We start from the raw sequence: 26765 nt of genomic DNA, 5'->3' as shown, positions 1-26765 counted from the left end.
GTCCGAGCTGCGGCACTGTATGTTGCATGTACCCACTCGATTCGGACAACGGACCAGCTGTTAGTTTCATTCCATCCCGGGATTCTGGGAAGCCCCCAGTCCAAGTCATCAGCTGTGTCAGCCTGACTGTACTGAGAGTAATTAATAGTAATTAATACTGTTGGATTTGAAGGTAAAATCCACAGACTGAACTTGTGGCCTTCACGTTTCTACCCCTCTTATGATCGAAAATCATGTGGGTCATATGTGTGTGTGTTTATTTGGGTGACTCTGTCATGGTCCTGGGTCATGTGACCCAGTATTCTGAGTTTCTTGATGTTTTCTTTTTCCTTTCAGTCTAGTTTCATTTCAGTTTATCGAGTTACATTCTGTCATGCCTGGGTTACAGTTTTAATTCATGATTTTTCAAGCTCCCCATTTGTCTCATCCCTGTGTGAAGTTTTCTGTGTTAAGTCTTCGTGTGTTTATCTGTCATGTTTCATGTCCAAGTTTTCTTTGTTTGTCTACTTCCAGTCATGTCTGGGTCTCGTTATGTTTCCCGTTTTATTTTGAAGGATCCTTGTGTTTTGTGTTTATTGTATTTAGCTTCACGTCCCCTGTCCTGTCATTATGTTAATTGTTGTCAGCTGTTTCCCATGTGATTCCGCTTCCCCTGATCATTCCTTATGTGTACTTAATCCGTGTGTTTCTGCTCAGTCGGTGTCAGATGGTCTGTTAACCTCACCACAGTATTCATGGGTTTACCTCATTGTTTCGCTGTGTGTCCTAGTTTACTCAGTGTTCATAGTTTTGTTGTAGTTCTTTCACTGAGTGTCACGGCCTTCTGTTAACACAGTGTTCATCGTCTCCTTAGTTTCCCTAGTTTTATGTTTTTTCTTCTGCAATAAAGGCTCGCTTTATTTTTGAAACTACGTTTTGTCTCCACCGTGTCTGCATCTGGGTCTACCTCATTCTTCACACCGGCGCACCCCGCCGTGACAGACTCTTCCCATCAGAGGATGTATGTGTGGGTGTTTCTCTCTCGTCCCTCACAGGTGCCTGCTGAGTGGTTGGGTTGACTGATTCCTGTTCCCAAACTGGAAAACTGGATGGACAGAGAGCTCTTATACCAGATGACTGACAGCCACATCACCCCTCTCTCCTGGGCCTCCCCCACTGAACAAACAGATTAGGGATGTTTAGAAATCTTTTGTTTCAATAATTTGGCACAGCTCACTGCCAAAGTTAATAAATGGGTGTACTGCATTTACACTTGTTTTTGGTTTTGGCTTATTCTTGGGTGGAGTTGGAGTCGGGAGACAAATTCTTGTTACACCGAGGACGTAATACACTTTTACATAATTTAGTGAGCATCAAAAAACAACACTTACTATTGAAAAAGTACAATTATTCAGCACTTACTGCACCTTACTGAGTGCTGGCATTTGAATCTTTCTCACTACTCTGTGTACAGAAATCTGTACATTACAGAGAGTGCAAGCATGCACATTTTTTGTTTTCGTCAGCCAAAAAGTTTACTGATCTTTGAGAAAATTATGTAACTTTAATAACTATATGTTCTAACTAGGGACCGAAAGTGCTTAAAATCTCAGAGAAGCGGTGTAGGTGAGGTAGAAAGTCATTAGGATTACATGTTACATATCACACATTGACTCACTTTGTCTTAGATAAGTGTGTGTGTGTGTGGGGGGGGTCAAGATGTGACCCCATAAATGACTTCCCTAATCCTGCTGGTCTGGAAGTCCAGCAGTTCATCTAAACAAAAGGCACTTGAACTAAAACGGATATTGGTGTGTTTGATATACCATAAAACAATAAAGGAAGGTACGACCTCTCTCCTGCCCCCAGAATGTGAGTGTGCATGCCAGAACACTCTGGAAGGCACACAGAGTCTTTACAGACTGCTCAGGATCAAACCTCTATCAATATGCAATTGATTATAAAACTAAGCATATATGAGCAAATATTTCTACGCATAAATGACAATCCAATAATATAAACCTGACAGAACCGTTTTGAAATTTTCTACAAAGTTTGAATAAAGTTAACTGTGTGTGTGTGTGTGTGTGTGTGTGTGTGGTGTTTGTGTGTGTGTGTGTGTGTGTGTGTGTGTGTGTGTGTGTGTGTGTGTGTGTGTGTCCTCAGTGAACTGTATCAGTCTCTGCAGTATCTTCCAGCTGCAGCAGTCACTTCAGTTTCTGTTCAGTCTGACTGAGGGAGGTTTTTGTACGACTGTTTTTCACTGTGTGAACACATGCTGACTGTTGATAACATGATAACTCTGACAGTAATAAACTGCTGCATCTTCAGTCTGGACTCCACTGATGGTCAGAGTGAAGTCAGACTTTGATCCACTGCCTGTAAAACGAGCTGGAATCCCTGAATCACGATTGCTAGTGTAGTAAATGATACGTCTGGGAGGTTTTCCATCTTTCTGTTGGTACCAGGCTAAAGCTTGAGAGTTTTGAACATTCTGACTGGTCGTACACTTGATGCTCACAGATCCTCCCACAGCAGAGCTCACTGCTCCAGGCTGAGTCACTGTGATCTGTCCTCTGGACTCTGAGGACACAGAGACAAAAACATAAAGCAGCTTCATGGTTTTGTGGGCTTCATTTCAGAGGGACAGATGTTGATAGAGGAGAGGAGTTTGATTCTCTGGACTTTACCTGTGAAGCAGCAGCAGAGGAGAGTCCAGATGAGGAAGCAGATCAAAGTCATGTTTTTGATGAGGAGGATTTCTGTGGCTTCTGTTGTGATGAAGGACAGCTGTCAGTCATCCAGTGTTCAACTCTCAGGACTATAAACTCTCCCAGAGCACTGGAGCATGGTGCTGCTGATGCAAAGTGCCTCTCTATGGAAATGAACTGACTGACTTGGATCAGTCTGACGATGCTGTTTATCAGGAATGATTCAATCCATCATAGTATTGAGCAGATATATCAGTTTGTTCTTCAGAATATTCTTATTCCAAAATATTTTCTATTATTTAAATGTTTTGTTTTATGGTTCATTGATGGATTCACATGTTTATCATAATATTTAGTAAGGATATATCTGGATTAATTAAAAATATGAATTAACGAGGTCACAGGTTCATCCTGTAGAGTAGCTGAGCTTAGTCTCAGAGAGTGAGGAGCTCAGACATGTGGAGGTACAGTCACTGCTCTTTGCTTCAAAGGACTTCTTATAAAACACAAACAGACACAATCAGTATCTTTTAAACGAGGCTGTTATCTCTGACAGCAATACCTATAACACCTCTTTCTGTAGCTATGATCACAACCATGTGACATGTAACAGTGGGGCAGATCAAGCATCGTTGTTCACTGCTGTTGATGTTTTTTTAATCACGAATTACAAACAATTACACAACTGAATTCCAGCTTTATTCAAATGAATAAAATTAAGTAATAAAACCCATCATGATAGAATCTCTGTTATTATCACGGACACTTTAAGTTCAAGAACATGTACCTGGATAAAAGCTGCTGTTGGAGGTAAAATCCTAAGACTGAACTTGGGACCTTCACATTTCTAATTCTTACAGAATTTAATGAGCAGAAACAAACAACTGATTGTTTAGAATTTATGATTGTTCAGCACTTTTCTGCACCTTACTGAGTGCTTACATTTGAGTTTTTCATGCTACTCTATATACAAATCTGTACATCTGTGTCCATAACAGAGAGAGACAAAATGGGTATGTTTGATTTGCCTTCTGTGGCGGAGGTGTGGTCCTTGGCTCATCTGCAGGGGAGGAGTGGTACAGTGAGCTCAAGGGGGCGGTACCGGGAGGCAGGTGAGCCACAGGTGGTGGCAACTGACTGATGACGCTGTCTCTTTCTGTTTCTCTATATAGTGAAGACAGAGTCGAGCGGGGACGGGGAGAGCTGGACTGGAACAGACTGTGTTCCTTGAGTTCATAACTGTCAGTAAAACGCAATAATAGTGAGCACAATCATCGTGTGTGTTGTGTACTTTTACACCTTTCTAACAATCCTATTTATGTGAAGTTGGGATAAGGTTCCAAGAAACTTAAAACCTCTGTGAAGTGTGAGTGAGGTCAAAGGTCATGAAGCTCAAGCGTCAGCATTATAAGTTAGCTTTTTAGGAGTTTCACCATTTTTCTGTTGGTAACAGAACGTGTCATTACCTTCATCTACTCCAGGATTGGTTGTAAATCTGAGGGTGATGGAGACCAATAAACTTCTTTTGATGAAATAATACACACTATGTTTGTTGACTCCAGAAACACCAACAGTGACATCTGGAGGAGGTTCCCCACATGTTTTGTTTTTTGTTTTTTTGATTTTTTTTGTAATGTGCGTTACACGTGTGGCATGCCACTATACTGTGGAGAACAACAGTCACTTATGGGGAAAAACGCTCGTCCCAAACGAGTTTAAAGGCATTTGAGTCTCAAAAAGTGGTTTTAGTGTCAGGGTTACAGTTAGGTTATAGTTAGGCATTCACTTTTGATGGTTAAGGTTATAGTAAGCAGTTAGGAAAAGCATCATGTCAATTAGATATCCTCACTAAGATATGAAACCCAGTGTATTTCTTTGAGTGTGTGTACTCAGTCAACTGTATCAGTCTCTGCACTTGAGAGAGGTTTTTGTATGATGGCTTTTCACTGTGTGAACACATACTGGCTGTTAATGTAGTGCTGACTCTGACAGTAATAAACTGCTGCATCTTCAGCCTGGACTCCACTGATGGTCAGAGTGAAGTCAGAGTTTGATCCACTGCCTGTAAAACGAGCTGGAATCCCTGATTGTCGAGTGCTAGCAAGGTAAATGAGACGTTTAGGAACTCCTCCATCTTTCTGTTGGTACCAGGCTAAAAGATGGTAGTTGCTCCAAACACGAACATCCTGACTGGTCCTACACTTGATGCTCACAGTTCCTCCCACAGCAGAGCTCACTGCTCCAGGCTGAGTCACTGTGATCTGTCCTCTGGACTCTGAGGACACAGAGACAAAAACATAAAGCAGCTTCATGGTTTTGTGGGCTTCATTTCAGAGGGACAGATGTTGATAGAGGAGAGGAGTTTGATTCTCTGGACTTTACCTGTGAAGCAGCAGCAGAGGAGAGTCCAGATGAGGACGCAGATCAAAGTCATGTTTTTGATGAGGAGGATTTCTGTGGCTTCTGTTGTGATGAAGGACAGCTGTCAGTCATCCAGTGTTCAACTCTCAGGACTATAAACTCTCCCAGAGCACTGGAGCATGGTGCTGCTGATGCAAAGTGCCTCTCTATGGAAATGCTCCGACTTACTTGAATCAATCTGACGATGCTGTTTATCAGGAATGATTCAATCCATCGTAGTATTGAGCAGATATATCAGTTTGTTCTTCAGAATATTCTTATTCCAAAATTTTTTCTATTATTTAAATGTTTTGTTTTATGGTTCATTGATGGATTCACATGTTTATCATAATATTTAGTAAGGATATATCTGGATTAATTAAAAATATGAATTAACGAGGTCACAGGTTCATGCTGTAGAGTAGCTGAGCTTAGTCTCAGAGAGTGAGGAGCTCAGACATGTGGAGGTACAGTCACTGCTCTTTGCTTCAAAGGACTTCTTATAAAACACAAACAGACACAATCAGTATCTTTTAAACGAGGCTGTTATCTCTGACAGCAATACCTATAACACCTCTTTCTGTAGCTATGATCACAACCATGTGACATGTAACAGTGGGGCAGATCAAGCATCGTTGTTCACTGCTGTTGATGTTTTTTTAATCATGAATTACAAACAATTACACAACTGAATTCCAGCTTTATTCAAATGAATAAAATTAAGTAATAAAACCCATCATGATAGAATCTCTGTTATCATCACGGACACTTTAAGTTCAAGAACATGTACCTGGATAAAAGCTGCTGTTGGAGGTAAAATCCTAAGACTGAACTTGGGACCTTCACATTTCTAATTCTTACAGAATTTAATGAGCAGAAACAAACAACTGATTGTTTAGAATTTATGATTGTTCAGCACTTTTCTGCACCTTACTGAGTGCTTACATTTGAGTTTTTCATGCTACTCTATATACAAATCTGTACATCTGTGTCCATAACAGAGAGAGACAAAATGGGTATTGTTACGTCTGGTTCAGTTTGGGTAAGAAGGAAAAACAGCCGAGTCCGTGTAGGTGACAAACATAGTGATTTTATTACATGCTTCTAAGACAGAAGCATGGGAAGACAAGCGTACAGCCACAGATCTCCAAAGAGTGGACAGCTCCCCGTCCTTATGTAACCCATGATGACATCACACAGTTAGACCTTACTGGAAATGATAACAGTCTCCCCATAGTCCAAAGTTCTCCTTATACAAACATCAGATGATACTTTAGAGAAAACCAAGTGTGTGACATGTCATGTTGTGCAGTTCGGTGAGCCTGTGTGTCCAACTAGAGAATGTCCTGACATGACCTCCCTGTGTAAATAAGGGTGAACGTGCGTGTTTACATAACTCTCTATGTGCATGTTCTGATGTAGGCCTGCAAATGAATTAGAACAAGGTCCTGCTAGACCCTCCAGTTATGGACGGTGAATACAATGCTGTGGATACCATTTGAAACTTGATTACAATGATGATAACCTGCATACATTAATCTTTACTCAGATTACCATAGACATAAAACAAAGATTATACTGTCATCAGATTCCACAATGGTAAATGATTAATGATTGATACTTCTAATTATAACTGTGATCATAAAAATACAAAATAAAATATCTCCTGGTCACATTCCTCCTCTTTGGGCTGGCTTGCCAGCCCAACTCACACCAGGATTTGTCTCCAAACCAAACAAACACGTTATGACGCTTATCAACCCCAACACCTCCGTTGTTTTCCAATTATCCCACAACCCAGCTGTTCTTTTAGCTTCAGACTCGAGTTCCAGCCTGTCACGCTTCAGGCCCCTTTACCACCTCCTCTTGGAGTGAAGAAACGCCCTCGGATTCTTCTTTCTTCGACTTCCGGGGTAGACCACCCTTCAGTCGTTACACAGATCTAGGGATTATTCAAACAAAGATCTGTGTGTTTGATGTCCGTTGTCACCGCCGTGTCCCCCTTTTTGCCAAAAGCCTCTCGAACCTCGTTGGTCTCTGGTGTTCCTAGTTTTCGCCAACCCCTTCCTGGTTATCGCTGTGGTTATGGGATCCATCTTCTCAAGGAGCCCCAAGGCCATGACACTTGACCCCAGTTGCTGTGAAGGGTCCCCATATCTCCGTGTCCCCGTCTGGTGTCTGTTCCCTTCTCTGCAAGAGACAGAAAGCCAACACCTCTCCTGCGCTGGCTCTCCTAACCTAATGTTGTTGACTTTGTTTATTCCAATCCTATGCTATGCCTATGTGTGCAAGCGTGCATGCACTTAACCCTCTGCACGTGAAGTCAATAGCTCCAATATATCAATCCGATCCGTTGTTGGATGAAGCTTTTGACCTTCACAGACTAAGTGCCAGCTCCTTATAAGCACATTTGCAATGTGTGTATAAAAGTGAACAACAGACCTCAAACAAATTGGGCATTCTTAATTCTAACTTAAGTTTAAGTCTAGTACTCAGTTTCTGATCATCTATTTATGCTTCTCACTCGTTCCCTAAATTGTCTAGAAACCTTTAATTTTGCCATACCTAAATTATTAAAACACAAACCAAATCATAGACCCCCTATATAGCTTTTGCCTTTATGAGCACACTTCAATAATGAGCAACAACCTGCAATCTGTACCAAAAATCTTCATGGTCACACCTGCAATTAAAGATCAAATGCACTTTATACCTGTTTTAATTCTTCCTTATATAGAACCTCCTCAGTTTCAGGTTAGTTGCGATTAATCTCAATTAATCGTTCTAGTTGTATTTTGCAATTCAGCTAAAAAGCAAACCTGTTAAAGTAAACAGCTTATTTACAACCACCTGCAAATCATAAGAGTAATAAACGATTCAGCACAACAGACAAGTATCATGTTCAGGTTTTTCCAATCATTAAATCACTATTATTGCCGCAATTTGCTTTATTCACCCTTTGGCAATATTACTCCAAGAGAGAGAGAGAGAGAGAGAGAGAGAGCCCCTAATGGCCAGTTAGTGGGCTCTAGGTTAAACTGTCCCCAAATTAGTTATTTGTTATTATTACTTGTTTTCATGTCACTTGTCTGTTTTCTACTGCACCCTTCTCACCAAAGCAAAGCAAACATTAGCAGCATATTGACCGTAGTCAGCCATCCACATCCCATAGATGCTATAAAAACATTTCCTGTAAAAGAATCACACATAAATTCATCCACCCTCTTGTTCTATCTCGGTGGAGATTAACCTTAAGTCGTAGTCAAGTCTTGTCAGCTTTTACCAGTCAGTCCGTTTGTTTTATTTCCAGTCTTTCATCCATTCATTCATTCATCCATTTTTCTTTCTTTGCTGATAGTGGAAACCATCGCCGCATTTAGATTTCCGCCCTCAGCAAAATGACGTCATTTCAAAAGAAAAAGAAGAACTTGAGATCGGATTACCTCGCTGAATCCTTTTTTGGGCAGGGACTCTCATTTTCTAATTGTCCCCATATAAGTGGCTTTCTCCTGTGCCCATTTTAATGTGGAGAAACTCACTTGCAACAATTTTCTCGCCGACGTGTAATGCTTGTAATTTCCGATGTGCAGATCTGCTTAAAGAAAAGATTCACAAACAAAAATCAGTGCACTGTTCAAAATATAAAACAAAATAAAATAAAAGATAACAAAAACAAAAATACCAACGCCCGGGTCTTAGGACTTGTCACTGAATATTCCTCCCATCAATAAAAATACCAACCTAAACCTACACAGAGTCAAATCAACACCACCTCAACCTTTTCCTATTCCTAAACCTATATGTTTTGCATTCGTGAAACAAAATAGAACCGTTTCCATATTAAATAATTTGAGCTCTTGAAATGTTTTAATTCTCTTAATTCTGCCAGTTTATTTCAACACTTATTCAATGACTTTTATTCAACTGCTACTTGGTCACTCAAATTTTACCTGTTCAAATTGCCTAGGGTTCAACAAAGTCTAGATCCCCGTTATCATGAAACTTGAACGGGTGTACGATGATTTACTTACAGTAATTTAGAATCATCACTCAACCTAACTCTAATACTGGCACTGCGTGACTTTTCTCACACTGGAAACCAGAATTTAGTACAGAACTTTAATACCTCAGGCAATCGGGGTCAAGGGCTGCCCCCCCTTTCTCTTCTTCTTTGTCCGTGTGTTCCTCCTTCTATTCAATCTCCATCACAATGATGTGGCGCTCTGAAATAAGACTCACACTGTTAATTCATCGTTTTCATTCTGCACCACTGCTCAGGCTGTTTTCTTTTCTTTTTAGTGTACAGTAAACAATTGAGTCGAGGCCTTAAGCCCCAGATATCTCGCACGGGCATCGTTTTCATAACCAAACCGCTCTGGACTCTGCTCCCCAGACCACACAAATGCCCTCTGGGCTTATTATTGTAACAGATTCTGTATTTGGATTTGTTGTGTGCAGCATTGAGCCTTTGTTAATAAAGCATTCTTCATTGCAGCAGCTGGAGCATTGTGTGTCACTTCTTAGTGAATTGAATCAACATTTTGATTTTGGTGCATGGGTGTATATCAGTTTTCACTCACTCAACGAGTGCATAAGTGTTCATGTGTGTGTTTCTCTTCATTCTAAGTCGGCGGATGCAGAAGTGTGTGTTTGTGTGTTTGTATTCATCACCTTCCTGCTCTGTTGTTTGGGTAAACCAGCGGCCTGACGCATGCCCTGGGGTCCTCCCCTCCTCTTTGGGTCTGTTTTCATCCGTTGTTGCAGCTGCCTGCATCTTCTCCTTGTAACTTGACCCTTTTGCTTCTGTAGCTCTTTCAGGGTTTACTCCTGCTGTTGGAACTTTGCGTCAAGTCTGACGACCTCCTGCTCCAGCAAGCTTCCGCCTGATTACAAGTCCTGTACGTGAAACTCCAAGTCTGACTGATGAGTTCAATTAGCAGCCAGCTCCTCCGGAGCCATGCTCAATTTCTGCTCCGATGCCTTGAGCTCTTACTGAAGGCAAAAACCTCAGAGTCTTTTCCTTCCACGTCAGATTGGAGTCTGTTTATGTTGTCCTTACTTTGCTCCACGGCCTTCTGCAGCTCTGCTGTTCGGCTCTTCTCAGAGGTCAGCATTCTTTTGCTCACCCTCCCTTTTCCTCCGGGCTTAATGTGTGTCTCGTCACAGCTCTGTCAGCTGAAGCTTTAGCGTTCTCCATCTCCGCTGCATGAGATTGTTTTCTGCAGCACTGTTGACATCCTCAAGTTGTTGTTATGAGTCCAGCTGGTGTGGCCTTCAGGGGTCAAAGGGTCAAAGATGGTCGCGGAGAGGGCAACGATGGTAGAGGGGAGGGTAGGAGTCCAGGTCAGCTTCGGCTTTCAGAAAAAACAAAAACAAAACAAAACAGGCGAACAGGAAAATGATGTTGTGTTGGCTGTGCTGTGTTGGCTGTGTTATCCCGAGAGGGGAGAAACAACGAGATCTCCCTTCCCCCCTTTTTTTGTTTTTTCTCACCATATAATCAACTCATAACCCCCCAAGTTGACAGGACAACACAGGTACGTGTTAAAATTCTTAAGATCCTGTTTAGAAACCTAAAAAGGAATTTTCTACCATTCAGTAGTCCTTTGTCTTAAACACTCAACAAAAACATATCCCACTTTAACCACTAAATTTGTCGTATCCTCACTTAATCATCAGACCAGTGTCTTTGTCTTTTAACGTTAAGTTGTCGTCCTGCAACCCAGAGAGTCTTTTGTCAGTAGTGTATAAACTATATCATTTAAAAACAGGTGTATGTTAAGTGTCGCTACTTTAATCTTGCATGTACGTGCACATGTATGTAAGCTGTTTCTTCATTGCATGTATGGGTGCGTCTGTATATAGAATAAAATAGAATAGAATTCAACTTTATTGTCATTGCACATGCACAGGTACAGGGCAACGAAATGCAGTGTATGGGTTAATTTAACTTTTTCTCAAATGAGGCATTTCTCTAACACGCACATGTGTCTGTTCCTCGCACTTCTCATACCTTTCTCTGGTTGTGTGTGGTTTTATTTGTTTCAGTCATTTACCAGGAACATCTTTTCCTTTTCTCCATGTCTTCCGCCAGAGGTTAACACTGGTGAGATTCAGGGACACAGCACCCAGAGCAGTTCAGCGAGAAAAACCTGCCTAAAACTACATTCTCTCTTTTTTTCCGGGAGGGGTGGGGACAACTCTGGTGTCCAGCCGTGAATTTTTAGCCAAAGCTTGGCCTGTCTTCTGCTTCCGTACTCAGGTTTCCAGGTTAAGAAAAAACACCTGTATGAGGACACTAAACATACATTTAGTATTCGTATAAACATAACTGCCTAAATTATTGAACTCTTGAGGAGGGTTGATTTAACTCTTTACTAACTTTAAACCCCACAAGTAAAAATTTCATATGTTCTTGACTGCAAACACATAAACTGCTTGATGTTATTACTAATCATTTTCCTCCACAACACTCCAAATCATGTTCTCTCTTGTGTCCAGCAGGGGAATAAGGTGACCTCTACTCTCACTGCTTCCCCAGTCAGAGACAATATCTCACTCACACTTCCACACTTTATTGTTTTCCTTTTTTCTTGACTATTATTATTTCACAGAAAATCAACTGACCTACTTCTCCTCTTCTGTCATGCAGAAAGTCACACACACACAGCACTCGGCCCCCACCTTGTCTTTCTCTCACAGACACACCTACACACACACACACACTCTAATCGTCCTTTCACAACAAAACTTCACAAACGTCCACTGCAACAGTTTTAAGCACGCAAAGCCAGCGAAAATTCACTCTCACATTCACTTCCCTAACAACTACAAAGTTTTCACATAGAAAAATAATCCAGACAATCTACCATGCACCGTTTTCCCTCCTTATACGAGAGACTCAACCAACTTTTAAAAGCTTTATTTACACAACATCAAATGAAGCACAGATCTCTGCCTTTTCCAGGTAGAGAAGAAATACGACCCAACTAAAAAATCTCCCAGCAATCACACAAAGTTCTCAAATCAAATCGTTTTTTCACACTCTGGATCCACACAGAAGAAATTCAACAACACAAGACAGTTTATACAATTTACACTTTTAAATGCACACACACACACGGGTAATTTATATACAATATACACACGGGCCCGTATAAACACACCGCATGCCAGAACCACTTATCTCGTTTATTTCTCTAGCGGTGTTCCTATACTTTAGACTGATTTATAAGCATCTATAGCCCAGGGCCGCGCCCTTGCTGGTCAATTAACGTTTCAAGTACGCCGCCTTGAAAACGGTCACATTACTGAATTCTACTTAATTTATAACCGTTTCCCGCAGCTGGAAAGGAGCTCCACCTCTGGCGCTAGTATCAAACCCACGCCTTCAGCTATACTTAAAACTCACAAGGCAGCCACGTTAAAAGGTCACGGCCGGGTCCGCGACCCTGTCGATCAAAAAATGCAGTATAAGACAATCACCCATTGATTGTCTAGCCTTTTTTGACGGGAGTCCGAATCCCCGCGGAAGGCCAACTCCGGGCTAAAACCTAACCACGCGTCCGCGATTAGGGGTCAGTGCCACCTGCTGGACGAACTGCATTCCTAGGAGACCGCGTCTCCAGTCCTAAATAAATATACTTGTTTTAAAAGCCTCACGGTGAGCTCTCAGCCCCCCCGTTTAATTATCTGAAGCCCAAAACCGCGTTTTTGCTACCCAATTAAAACCAAATGCCCTACACTACCGATTGACTGGCTGGCATTCCCAGTCAACCCACATTTAAACCTCTTAAACCGTATTTATTTGTTTCCACACACCTTAAACCGTATTAACTTAAACACATAACCTCTTAACTCAACAGTTCATTCTCAAAATAAACAGCAATACATTTACTCAGTTCACTATTCCCTACCTTTAACACTAATTACCCCAAGATCACCATGGACCAACGCCAGAAGCCCATACTGAGTGAATATTATTTAATTAAATTTAGTTTTAACTTCCAATATAGCGCCTTTGGATAAAAATCAACAGGTGGCACTCACCTTTTCTTATGTCGCCTGGCGTCACTCAGATAGGCTGCTGGCCTCCGCCCCTGTTTGTCACCCACACGATAGCTGCAAGCTCCCCTCTCCCCCAACCGGAGTTTCGGCACCAAGTTGTTACGTCTGGTTCAGTTTGGGTAAGAAGGAAAAACAGCCGAGTCCGTGTAGGTGACAAACATAGTGATTTTATTACATGCTTCTAAGACAGAAGCATGGGAAGACAAGCGTACAGCCACAGATCTCCAAAGAGTGGACAGCTCCCCGTCCTTATGTAACCCATGATGACATCACACAGTTAGACCTTACTGGAAATGATAACAGTCTCCCCATAGTCCAAAGTTCTCCTTATACAAACATCAGATGATACTTTAGAGAAAACCAAGTGTGTGACATGTCATGTTGTGCAGTTCGGTGAGCCTGTGTGTCCAACTAGAGAATGTCCTGACATGACCTCCCTGTGTAAATAAGGGTGAACGTGCGTGTTTACATAACTCTCTATGTGCATGTTCTGATGTAGGCCTGCAAATGAATTAGAACAAGGTCCTGCTAGACCCTCCAGTTATGGACGGTGAATACAATGCTGTGGATACCATTTGAAACTTGATTACAATGATGATAACCTGCATACATTAATCTTTACTCAGATTACCATAGACATAAAACAAAGATTATACTGTCATCAGATTCCACAATGGTAAATGATTAATGATTGATACTTCTAATTATAACTGTGATCATAAAAATACAAAATAAAATATCTCCTGGTCACAGTATGTTTGATTTGCCTTCTGTGGCGGAGGTGTGGTCCTTGGCTCATCTGCAGGGGAGGAGTGGTACAGTGAGCTCAAGGGGGCGGTACCGGGAGGCAGGTGAGCCACAGGTGGTGGCAACTGACTGATGACGCTGTCTCTTTCTGTTTCTCTATATAGTGAAGACAGAGTCGAGCGGGGACGGGGAGAGCTGGACTGGAACAGACTGTGTTCCTTGAGTTCATAACTGTCAGTAAAACGCAATAATAGTGAGCACAATCATCGTGTGTGTTGTGTACTTTTACACCTTTCTAACAATCCTATTTATGTGAAGTTGGGATAAGGTTCCAAGAAACTTAAAACCTCTGTGAAGTGTGAGTGAGGTCAAAGGTCATGAAGCTCAAGTGTCAGCATTATAAGTTAGCTTTTTAGGAGTTTCACCATTTTTCTGTTGGTAACAGAACATGTCATTACCTTCATCTACTCCAGGATTGGTTGTAAATCTGAGGGTGATGGAGACCAATAAACTTCTTTTGATGAAATAATACACACTATGTTTGTTGACTCCAGAAACACCAACAGTGACATCTGGAGGAGGTTCCCCACATGTTTTGTTTTTTGTTTTTTTGATTTTTTTTGTAATGTGCGTTACACGTGTGGCATGCCACTATACTGTGGAGAACAACAGTCACTTATGGGGAAAAACGCTCGTCCCAAACGAGTTTAAAGGCATTTGAGTCTCAAAAAGTGGTTTTAGTGTCAGGGTTACAGTTAGGTTATAGTTAGGCATTCACTTTTGATGGTTAAGGTTATAGTAAGCAGTTAGGAAAAGCATCATGTCAATTAGATATCCTCACTAAGATATGAAAACCAGTGTATTTCTTTGAGTGTGTGTACTCAGTCAACTGTATCAGTCTCTGCACTTGAGAGAGGTTTTTGTATGATGGCTTTTCACTGTGTGAACACATACTGGCTGTTAATGTAGTGATCACTCTGACAGTAATAAACTGCTGCATCTTCAGCCTGGACTCCACTGATGGTCAGAGTGAAGTCAGAGTTTGATCCACTGCCTGTAAAACGAGCTGGAATCCCTGATTGTCGAGTGCTAGCATAGTAAATGAGCAGTTTAGGAACTCCTCCATCTTTCTGTTGGTACCAGGCTAAAAGATGGTTGTTGCTCCAAACACGAACATCCTGACTGGTCCTACACTTGATGCTCACAGTTCCTCCCACAGCAGAGCTCACTGCTCCAGGCTGAGTCACTGTGATCTGTCCTCTGGACTCTGAGGACACAGAGACAAAAACATAAAGCAGCTTCATGGTTTTGTGGGCTTCATTTCAGAGGGACAGATGTTGATAGAGGAGAGGAGTTTGATTCTCTGGACTTTACCTGTGAAGCAGCAGCAGAGGAGAGTCCAGATGAGGACGCAGATCAAAGTCATGTTTTTGATGAGGAGGATTTCTGTGGCTTCTGTTGTGATGAAGGACAGCTGTCAGTCATCCAGTGTTCAACTCTCAGGACTATAAACTCTCCCAGAGCACTGGAGCATGGTGCTGCTGATGCAAAGTGCCTCTCTATGGAAATCATGGAAATGCCCTTGTCCATTATAAAAGGTTTACTCTGTGTTCAAGAATCAGTGATTTGGTATTTCTGTCTGCTGTAATTTCATCTTTTTTCCTCTTTCTCTTTTTAATTAATCCATTGAGTTATTCATAAAATCAACAATTTGTGTTTTGTTGATTATTTTTAAAAGCATTTTTTTAAAGTTTTACATTGTGCATCTTATGCTGAGCAAGCTTTGGTTGTGAGGATTGGGCAGGCTATTCTGTGACGTACTTAAAATCTGGTAATACAGTTGGTAAATATTTGCACGAAGAAAAGTCATCATTTCTTCATCGTGCTCTGTACTACACTATAAAGATTACAGCATAAAAACATAAGCAGCACATCGTCAGAACTTATACTGAATCTTTGCACCAGACCATGTGTGTTACTCATGGCCGTTGATCAGTGGCTGTTGATTAATGGTCATGAGAATTTGCATATTAATGATCAAGGAACTGACCTCCCAGCCCATTGGTCCTTCAGTGGGCTGGTTTCAGTCATTATGCAAATGTACTGTTTCTAAGGTTGGAGAAACCTGCAGTCAGCTGAGACTGAAGAAGTCACCTGGATGAGTGACGAAACGTTTCTCCCCCTGAAAACGCTGCGTCCAGATGAACAGAATCAACCTTGTGGGTTTTACTTACCTGGATGATTGAGCGTGCATCAAGACACCATGTGCGTTAGTGCCTAATTATGAATAATATTACTCAGATATTGATCAGTGACAAACACAAAAGGCTACAGTTTCAAATATTTTAGACTCTCTGACTGGTGAGAGTAAAATGCTGAACATTTGTCTCAATGCTAGATAGAAAGCACTCAGGCATAGGATTTAGTGTTTATACGAATGTCTGTGGATGAGGCATGTTTTATGAAGAGCTTTGTCTATGTTTATGTTGTGATATTTTGATACCATGGTAGCATTTACAGGATATTGTTTTATTGTGATATTATACAGAAAAGAGTTACTCAATAAGGCCCATTTAATAGTTGTTTTTCTCTTTCTCTCTGACCCAAGAATTGATGTGTAAGACTCACAGGCTGGTACCCCAAGGTCGAAAATACCACAGAGACGAGACCACTTCCTTACTCCCATCCTCCCTTTTTCTTTATCTCTTAGAAAAAGGCTCGTTAAAGGCCAGGTGGTTCGTTTCAGAATTCACTAATGAAAGAACTCTGTATTCTATGTCTAGGAGTGTATTTTGCTGGGATGATCATAAATTGTAGCTGAACTGATAAACTACACAAAGGATACTTCTCTGCTCACAAGGCAGGAAGACGTTTCCTTATTTGGTCTGTACCGGTTTGAACTGGGAAAGCTGACACACGAACCTTTTTTTCCCTCTATATAAGCTGTTATGTACTAAATAAACCTTTGAGTCGATTGGGAAGGCAACCTAAAGCAGTCTCTGTTTTCTTGTTCTCCCAAGCTGCTCCCGAGCTCGTACTAACACGCTGAATGGCATACCTGAGTGTTACTTTAAATAATTAGGAATCTTAGAAGGAAAGGACAGAACTCTGCTTATCGCTCGTGCCTTGGAGGGAAAACCGGGATGGACATTTTTTTCCTTCAATTTGGCGTCAGAAGTGGGATGGACTGACAGAAGGTAAATATGCGTCTTTCATATTTATATAAAGACCGTATTATACCTCTCTCAGTGATCGATCCATAAAAAAAAACGGGATATGCTGACGAAGTTTCACTTAGTGATCCAGAGAGATACACTGACGACTTCCTCAGTCCCCGAATAAAGTAAATTAACCCTTGTGTGGTGTTGGTGGACACAGGAAGTTGCCTGTTGTCTTGAATATTTTAATTTTGTTAAAAAAAAAAAAAAAAAAAACGGGTCTCAAGGGTTAAAAGCAGTAAATTAAAAGCAGAAAGACACAGGAAGTTGCCTGTTGTTTTGCGAGAAGTTGCTCGTTAAGTGAGAAGTTGCTCACCAAAAAGTGACACAGGAAGTTGCCTGTTGTTAAGTGAGAGTTGCTCACCCAAACAAAAATTGCTAGCAATAAATTTAAAGTGACCTCAGCTGTGCCGCAGCGAAAATACTAACCTAAATCCTCCTAGCGTGTAAACCCCTCTGGAAATCACTGAACATGGGTCAGAATTATTCAAAGACCACAGACAGGTCCGATAAAAAATCTAAAGTACCTGTAAAACCAAAAATTAATAAAATACAAAATAAAGTCTCAAATAACGGTTCAGTACAACTCCCATTTCCGGTTACGTGTAACCTACGTCCGCGAATCGGTGAAGACGTCCATGATCACGTATCCAGAACATGCGGAAGTGCTTATGTGACCGACTTTGTTTACAACTTACGGACTGTAAGTTCAATGCATTCTAATTTCTTTTCGGAGCCCTATCCCGAACGATTATCGCCAGAAAACAGGTCAGTAGAAATGTTGAATATCATTTGTGATAAGAAAAGTAGTCTGCTTAAAAAGTCCTGTAGAAAATATATGACAGAATGCCGCGACGTGATACATCAAATGTTACCACTATGGAAAAAGGGACCGGAACCAGGTGTAGATGCTTTAACATCAAATAAAACTAGTGCAGGCTCTAGCAAAGAACATAAACCTACCGCAGGAAAAGCTAGTCTTGCATGTTCAGCCGTTCAGCCTACAGCCCCACCTCATTACGATGAGACCGAATTAATAGTCGCTGTAGCAGCTGCACGCAAACGATGTCAGCATTCTGATCCAACCAGCTCAAAAGAAAGCGACGAAAAATCTGAATCACATGCAACGGATCTTAGACACCTAATTAAACAGGATCAGGAAAAACAATATATACGCCGCAAGGAAGAATTAGCAGAACATAAAAAAAGAGAAAAACTTTTGAAAGAAGAATGTGAGGAACTTATGAGAAAACAATTTAGACGACTATGAAGAAAAACTTTTGCATCAGGCAGTGTCCACGATAGACACCCACATGAAACGCCACGATATCGTAGCTAGAGGTTTAGAGGTAGCTAAAGAAATACCTGTTACCCGAACTTTAATAAAGACTTATCTAAAAGGAAAAAAGGAAAAACAAAGCCGGAATGACAAAGGTCCTCACGCCAACACTCGCGGTAGTAAACAAACAGAACCAAAATCTAGTGACGTCAATGACACTTACCCCTTTATGATAATAGGAGATCAGTGTTGTATTCAGCCCCCTAAAATCTCAGAATTAGTGACAACTATTAAAGAGCTTCCCGATCCTCTTAAAAATCCTACAGCCTTTGTCTCTGCACTACAGAGAAGTACCAGATATCACCATTTGGGTGGTCCGGATTACAGGTACATATTGTGTCAATGCATTCCTGGAGTAACCGAGTCACAACTCATAAGAGAGAGAGGTGAATTAGATCCAAAGCATGATAAAGCATCCACAACTGCAGAGTTTTTGTGGGTAAATAATGACAAAATCACCAATTTCTTTAAGAATCTAAAGAAATTCCTGCTAACAATGTCCAGAGACAAAATTGACTTAAATGCAGTAACTATGTGTAAACAGAAGCCTGATGAATCTATCCTAGTATTCATAAAACGCTTTATGCACTGTTGGACAAGCTAGAGGTGCAAATTTAGCTCAGTTTTCCAGCAGCCGCAGACACCCAGAGCAAAAATGAATTTGTGTATTTCATTTAACATAAAGGGTGAAATGTTTGCTGACACTGATAACAGCTTATGTTTTCTCTGCCCTATGTACCGACATGATGGAGAAGGAACATCCTCTGTGTCAGCTGGACCCTCAGCAGAGAATGAACTCAACATCCTTTTTGTCCGGTACTCCATGTCACACACTGTGCCAAAAAAACGTGTACAGACGCCACTACCAGGTAATCCCATGACTGGGAGCCACACTTTTGTTTCTCTAAGGTCAAACAGTGATTTTGTCACATAACTCAGACATAGGTTATGACATAACTACACCATGTCGACACATAGATCTAACCTACCCTATCCACTGTACTATTTCTGCACTTACGTTGCCAGCTGAATACCAGAATATGACATTATGGTCAAAAAGTGAGAATGATATAGGATTTATTGACTGTACACTTTATCACGTACACCTATTAAAACACAACAAGCCAGTATATGTCAAGCAACATCCCATTTCTGCCGAAAAAGCCGCAGCCCTAGATGTCATGATAGGAGATTTATTGACTACAGGAGTAATAAAGCCCACACTCCTGTCAATCCTGTGCCAAAGCCTAACAAACCTGGCGTATGGCGTTTCATACAAGACTTAAGGCAAATTAATGCAGTCAACATTCCTCTGCCACCTCTCGTTTCAGATGTTCACAGCATATTGACATGCATTGCATACACATTTTACCGTGGTGGATTTATGCTCCGCTCCTTTTTCTCAGTACCTGTGCATGAAGACACACAGCTGTTATTTGCATTCACACATAGAAATAAGCAGTACACTTGGACTCGTTTGCCCCAAGGCATGATAGACAGCTCTGCTGCTTTCTCAATGGTGCTTCACTCCTCCAGGGCTGCACCCTGATCCACATGTGGATGACCTCCTCCTCTGTGCTGAAAGTGAAAAACTATGTCAAACTGCTACACACATGCTTCTCCAGCACCTCCAAAAGACTGGCCACAAAGCATCAGCAAAGAAAATGCAGTACTGTCAGACTTCTGTTCAATATTTGGGATTCACACTGTCTCACGGAAAACGTTCCATGACTACAGACAGGGTCAAAGCTGTGACCTCCGTCCCTCGTCCCACTACACAGTAGGAAATGTTGTCCTTCCTGGGCATGGTGAACTATTGCAGACAGTGGATACCAGACTGTTCTTTTCATGACCACATTCTGCGTGACTGTTGTAAAAAAGAGAAGCCTCCTCGAATACTGTGGTCCACAGAAATGACTGCCTCTTTCAATGCATTACAGGGAGTGCTGACCTCCGCCACTCAAAGGTGCTGCCTGAATTGTTCAGGGAATGCCGGCCTGCCTGAGGGCAGTAGCAGCTTGCTCTATCATGATAAGGGACTGCGAGAAGCTCACACTCTCACATGACACTATTCTACACACCAATCACCAGGTCACGACCATTCTAGCAAACATAACTACACAACATATGCAAATCTCACTATAAAAGCGAGCAGCACACCTGATTCGCCAGCACATTTATTGATCCTATGCTGTGTTCTTCTGACCGACAGGATGGCTCAGACAGGCTTGACGATCATGACTGCATGACACGTATACAGGAATCCACAGCACCACGTCCAGATTTAGAGCAAACACCTATCCCAGACTCAGCCACGGTTTATGTGGACGGGTCCTGTTCAAGGCCGAGAGACAACTCATTTCTTTGTGGCTATTCAGTGGTAACAGTGCCTGACATCATACTAGAGGCTCACTCATTACCATTTCACTCAGCACAAAAAGCAGAGCTCATGGCTTTAATACGCGCCTGTGAGCTCCATTTGGATAAGCATGTGACAATTTACACAGACAGCCGCTATGCATTTGGCGTTGTGCATGACTTTGGCACATTGTGGAGACAAAGAGGATTTAGATCTGCTGATGGAAAATAAATTGCTAAATTCTGATTTTGTTCAAAGACTTTTTCAGGCTATACAGTTACCATCGGCCGTTGCAGTTGTAAAAACGAAAGGACACAGTACAGCTGACACAGACGAAGCAACAGGTAATGCCTTAGCAGACGTGACAGCCAAGGCTGCAGCTCCCACCTCCGCAGGAAGTATTATCTGTGCCCCTACAGCTGCCACTTGTTACACTCCCAGACTATTTAGAAACAAATGTTGATTTAAAATTCATACAAGAGCAAGCCTCTGCATGTGATTACACCTATTGGGAGAATAATGACTGTACCTTAGATGACAGAGATGGCTTATACAAAATCTTAAGGGTTTGATTGCCCTCCCATATTCCCTGATGCCAGTCCTTGCCCGACATTTTCACTGTGTGAGTCATGTCGGACAAAGAGGGGTAATAGGGGCAATAAAATTAAGATTTGTAATTGAGAAAACATCACATGCAGTAAAAAGCATATTAGCAACCTGTCTAACATGTGCGCGAACTAATGTAGGTAGCTCAAAAGCAAAACATCAGCATTTACCACAACCAGATTTTCCATTTCATACATTACAAATTGATTTCACACATATGCCAGCACAAGGAAGCATCAAGTACTTACTGGTAATAGTGGATCAATTTAGTAAATGGGTAGAAGCTTATCCAACCTCAAAAGAAACTGCAGAAGTAGTCTGTCAAAAGTTGAGCAATGAAATAATACCCAGATTCGGAATACCTCACCAGATTAACAGTGATAGAGGATCTTCATTCACATTAGAAGTAATTCAAAAGTGTGCTAAAACTTTAATGACCTGGGTCAAATTACTTCCTCAAGTCCTCTGTGAGATTAGAATGACTCCATCTGCAGTAACCAAATTATCTCCATTTGAAATAAGACTATTCCCAACACCATGGTCAGCTTCCAGAGGGGCACCGCTAGTAGAAGGTGATGTATATTGCATTGTCCACTGATGTTCACAACCTGGTAGAAAAACTGAATAATAACTATCAGAAAGTTTGTCTCTCTCAGCCTTTCCCCTCCACAGTTCCACCAGTGGAGACAAGGAGATGCGTGTTGGAGAAGTTGCTAAAACCAAGGACACTCTGGGAGGCCGCGCGTGTTCCAGCCCCAGACTGTACTGGCAGTGACGAAGAACCAGCATCCTCACAGACGGACAACCTCAGTGGATTCATGCCAGCAGGGTTAAGACCAGCCCAATCGGACCATCTCAGGCGTCGGATCAAGCAGATGACATCTCCGGCGGGCCAGCGCCAGGAACAAGAACAAATAAACACACACGGGTAGATGACATCTCAGGCGAGCCAGCGCCCGGATCCAATGTACATACACACACGCAATCACTGATTAACACACAACGTCTGAAAGAACAACAACAAGGTACTCAAACATCCAGCAGGAACAGAAAGCCGGAAGTACCACATGATGTCTAACCTGATAAAGCTAGACTCATTCCATCCTGATAATGGAGAAAATGAAATGCCCATTGTCATCACACGACGCTTATTCTGTGTCTCTCGAACCTGGGACCAGGCCAGGAGACGACTGAAGAACTGTTTTTCTTATATATTTAGGTTATTTATCATATCTATCGCATTAACCTTAGGATTTTTCTTTGCTATTTCGTGTTGTAGACTGCAACCATGTTCACATTTCTGCAGGTCATATTTTGCTGACTATACCTCATGCTCTATTTTGCAAGACACCTACTTAATGCACTCATTACGCTCCCTAAAATCAGTAAATAGCAACATAGACGCCACTAATAAACCATCTTATGCGCCCTCTAGAACAGGAGTCAACTCCTGGTATGAAAATGCCAGAACAGCCGCTCGTGACTTAGGAAACAGTAACTGTTATGTCTGTTCAAAGGCTAATCCAGAACAGGTAATAGTAGGATACCCCATATCCGGTTTCCCCCTCACTGAGGGACTAGAGAAAATCGGCAGAGATAATGCTCTCCTTAAAGACACTTTACAGTTGACTCTGAGCCCTCTCGACTGCTTACTTAGACACGCACACACACCAACTAACCCTGAGACTCCATTAGGCGAATTATTGAAGTTATCTAATGACACCGCAGGGACCTGCGCCCCAATGAAACGCCCCAAGAATAGGTTAAAGCCCTCACTGCCCTTAGGACAGATCCCTTTCCATTTTAATACTAGTATGATATGTCTGCGCAGACTAAAGTTAACTGGCCCAGACACACACATAGATTATACAAAGGATAACTACACATTCTTCTCTGACTCCCCAGGTGCACGCTGTAATGAGACATGGCTAGCTGTCTCTGTGGCTGAAGTTGTATCATATCTGGAGGAACACACACACAGTTCAAGTTCGAGCGCAGAATCGATCATTGTTCCCCCAGAGGGTGTCTTAAATGATACTGACTGGGGGGAGTTAGTTAAATCACACATGGTCACGCGCCTGACCAGACCAATCCCACACGCTTATTGGATGTGCAATAATACCCTTAGATTAGCTTTACCTGTTAATTGGACCGGTACCTGTGGTCTAGTGACCGTTGATGTATGCTGTACTTTCATTCCCAATAATACCGCTCCTAACGGTCCATTCACACAAGCTATGAATAAACTTGAAGCATTGAAGATAGAACTAATTGCCAATACAGGTCACGGTCAGTGGCTACATAAGTGGCTACAGGACACGTTTGGAAGATGGAAGAAACTAATTGTAGCCTTTGTAACCGTTGCAGCATGTTTTCGATGATTATTGTCTGTTGTGTGATACCATGTATACGCTCTCAGAATTTTTGATATTAAGCTTGCTCGAAGGACCAGTTACAGTTATGATTTGTCTTTATATTATGTTATTACATTCTGTCTTTATACTATGTTATCATTTCATGATAAAAGGGGGGAACTGTTGTGATATTTTGATACCATGGTAGCATTTACAGGATATTGTTTTATTGTGATATTATACAGAAAAGAGTTACTCAATAAGGCCCATTTAATAGTTGTTTTTCTCTTTCTCTCTGACCCAAGAATTGATGTGTAAGACTCACAGGCTGGTACGCCAAGGTCGAAAATACCACAGAGACGAGACCACTTCCTTACTCCCATCCTCCCTTTTTCTTTATCTCTTAGAAAAAGGCTCGTTAAAGGCCAGGTGGTTCGTTTCAGAATTCACTAATGAAAGAACTCTGTATTCTATGTCTAGGAGTGTATTTTGCTGGGATGATCATAAATTGTAGCTGAACTGATAAACTACACAAAGGATACTTCTCTGCTCACAAGGCAGGAAGACGTTTCCTTATTTGGTCTGTACCGGTTTGAACTGGGAAAGCTGACACACGAACCTTTTTTTTCCTCTATATAAGCTGTTATGTACTAAATAAACCTTTGAGTCGATTGGGAAGGCAACCTAAAGCAGTCTCTGTTTTCTTGTTCTCCCAAGCTGCTCCCGAGCTCGTACTAACACGCTGAATGGCATACCTGAGTGTTACTTTAAATAATTAGGAATCTTAGAAGGAAAGGACAGAACTCTGCTTATCGCTCGTGCCTTGGAGGGAAAACCGGGATGGACATTTTTTTCCTTCAGTTTATATGTCTGGTTGGGTCTTAGACTCCATCTCACCGCCCCCCCACACACACCCGTCTGGGGCTCTCCCCAGCTTGTTTCTAGGAGGGAGGCGGCTGTCCCTCCAGTGGTCCTGCTTGGGCTCTTGTGCTCTGGGGGGAATCTAGATGTCTGGGTCCTGGATGTCCTCCGTGCTTGCTCCATGTCCTGGGGGGCAGTGCTATGGCTCCCCGCAATTACTATTAGATAGTTACATGGAGAAACCTTTTGAAAACAAGCGCACTCACGCACACAGGTGTGCACAGACACTCACCGTCTTCCTTGGATGCTGCCTCTAAGCATATCGTCTGCTGTCGGTCTTTTGTGCTGCTCAGTAGCATTCAGTCTTTATTATTTACTCTTACTTATGCTTATCTAGGTTGTTGCTGTGGTCTCCCTACTGTGTTGTTCTCTTTTTGCTTGTTTTCTTCTTTTTCTTCCAGCAGGTGATCTTATGGGTTTTCATTGTCTTTTCTCACTGTCCCTCTTCCCCTCTGTTTTTCTTTCCCTCTCCTTTTCTTAAACTTCTCTTATCTGTCTTTCTCTTTACGATCCCCCGGTTATATCTGTTCCAATTCTAATCATTTAAAAAAAATAAAAAATAAAAAATAATGAAGATCAATCAAGTGGACCAGTATGGCAAAGCCATAATGATACACTTGAGAAAATAAATCTGTGGAGAATTTTTCTTGGCCTTCAGACAATAATTCTGATTGCTTCATTGCCGAACGGGACAGGACAAAAAAATGTGATCGTCCAAAAGCTCATGGATTGAACTGTATTTAAACTAACATTGTATGATGGTATTTGAAGAAGTCACATCAGCTGAGTCGTGGCTGCTGTGCAAACAGTGAATGATTTTGTTGAGTTTGTTTGTTTCAGAGTCAGAGAGCCGTGTCTCTCTACAGTCAGAGGTTTTTGTACGGCGCCTCAATGAGTTTGTATCACTGTGGTGGACTTTTGGTGGAGGAACCAGACTGCAAGTTGGACGTAAGTTTATTCTGGTTTACTATCAAATACTGTCTTTTTATTAAAGTGCATTTAACAATTTCTCTTCTGATTTTAAGAGAAAAGCACGTAGCTTTACAATAAGTTTGATGCTGGAATTTTTTATCATCCTCTTGTGTCGTGGAGGATAATTCAGATCTGCTCTGTCAAAATATTATGTCTACATTTCAGTCAAATTAAACTGAAAAAAAATCTAACAATAATATAAAGAAGAAAAACTTTCAAGTATTGTTTGAAATTACTTTGAGTTTGTGTGAATTTTAAAAATTGTTTTAGATATACATGAAGTGGATTTTGTGTCGCTGAATTAATTAATTTATTCTATTTATTTGTTTCCAGTTAATATTAATGTCAGTCATGTACAATATTGATGATTTTAAACTTGTTTTGTAAATGTTTCCACATCTGCTTCTTTTATTTCCAGTGTAGTTTGAACATATTTCAGCTCAAACTGTGTGATGATTCTCTCTGTGCTGATATGCATGAGAGGTTTCTTAAAGGGAAGTGAAACAATGTGTGAGTGAATGACTGGTGGAGCAGAAAAAACACCTGACAGAAACTTCTTAACGGAGAAAATCAGCTCTTACAGTAAAGGTGTCCGACTGTCTGTGGTTTGATTGACAGCTGTGTGCTCCCTGTGCTCTAAGCTGATTGGTGTCTCCTAGGTGATACCCGTCCCGTCCTGACAGTGTTGCCCCCCTCCAGTGAGGAGCTACAGCAGGGGACTGCAACAATCACATGTCTGGCCAACAAGGGCTTCCCCTCAGACTGGAGTCTGTCCTGGAAGGTGGATGGCAGTGGCAGCATCAGCTGGGAGGAGAGCAGGAGCCCCGTGGTGCTGCAGAACGACGGCCTCTACAGCTGGAGCAGCACCCTGAGGCTCCCTGCAGACCGCTGGATGAAGGTGGGCTCTGTGACCTGTGAGGCCACCCAGGGCTGCCAGGCTCTGGTCTCAGAGCCACTGAGGAGAGACCAGTGTCCCCAGTCCTGACCTGACTAACTGTGACTTTCATGCTGGTCTTACTTTCACACTGCTTTTTTTTTTTTTTTTCCAATTTCTTCTCTCATTTTTCATTGCTTTGTTTAAAGTTGAAAGTT

General features: G+C 41.7%; 1 pseudogene; it reads left to right on the top strand.

Moving 5' to 3' along the window:
- The first annotated feature begins 3699 nt into the window (after window positions 1-3699).
- On the top strand, window positions 3700-26658 carry LOC147303226 (Ig kappa-b4 chain C region pseudogene; annotated as a pseudogene).
- Window positions 26659-26765: the final 107 nt, after the last annotated feature.

This window comes from Aulonocara sp. 'chitande type north' Nkhata Bay, linkage group LG22 (assembly GCF_057382095.1).
Source record: "Aulonocara sp. 'chitande type north' Nkhata Bay isolate Kocher_YH1m ecotype deep benthic linkage group LG22, A_spYH_male_GT1.1, whole genome shotgun sequence".
Lineage (NCBI taxonomy): Eukaryota > Metazoa > Chordata > Actinopteri > Cichliformes > Cichlidae > Aulonocara > Aulonocara sp. 'chitande type north' Nkhata Bay.
This window is presented reverse-complemented; position numbering and strand designations above follow the sequence as displayed.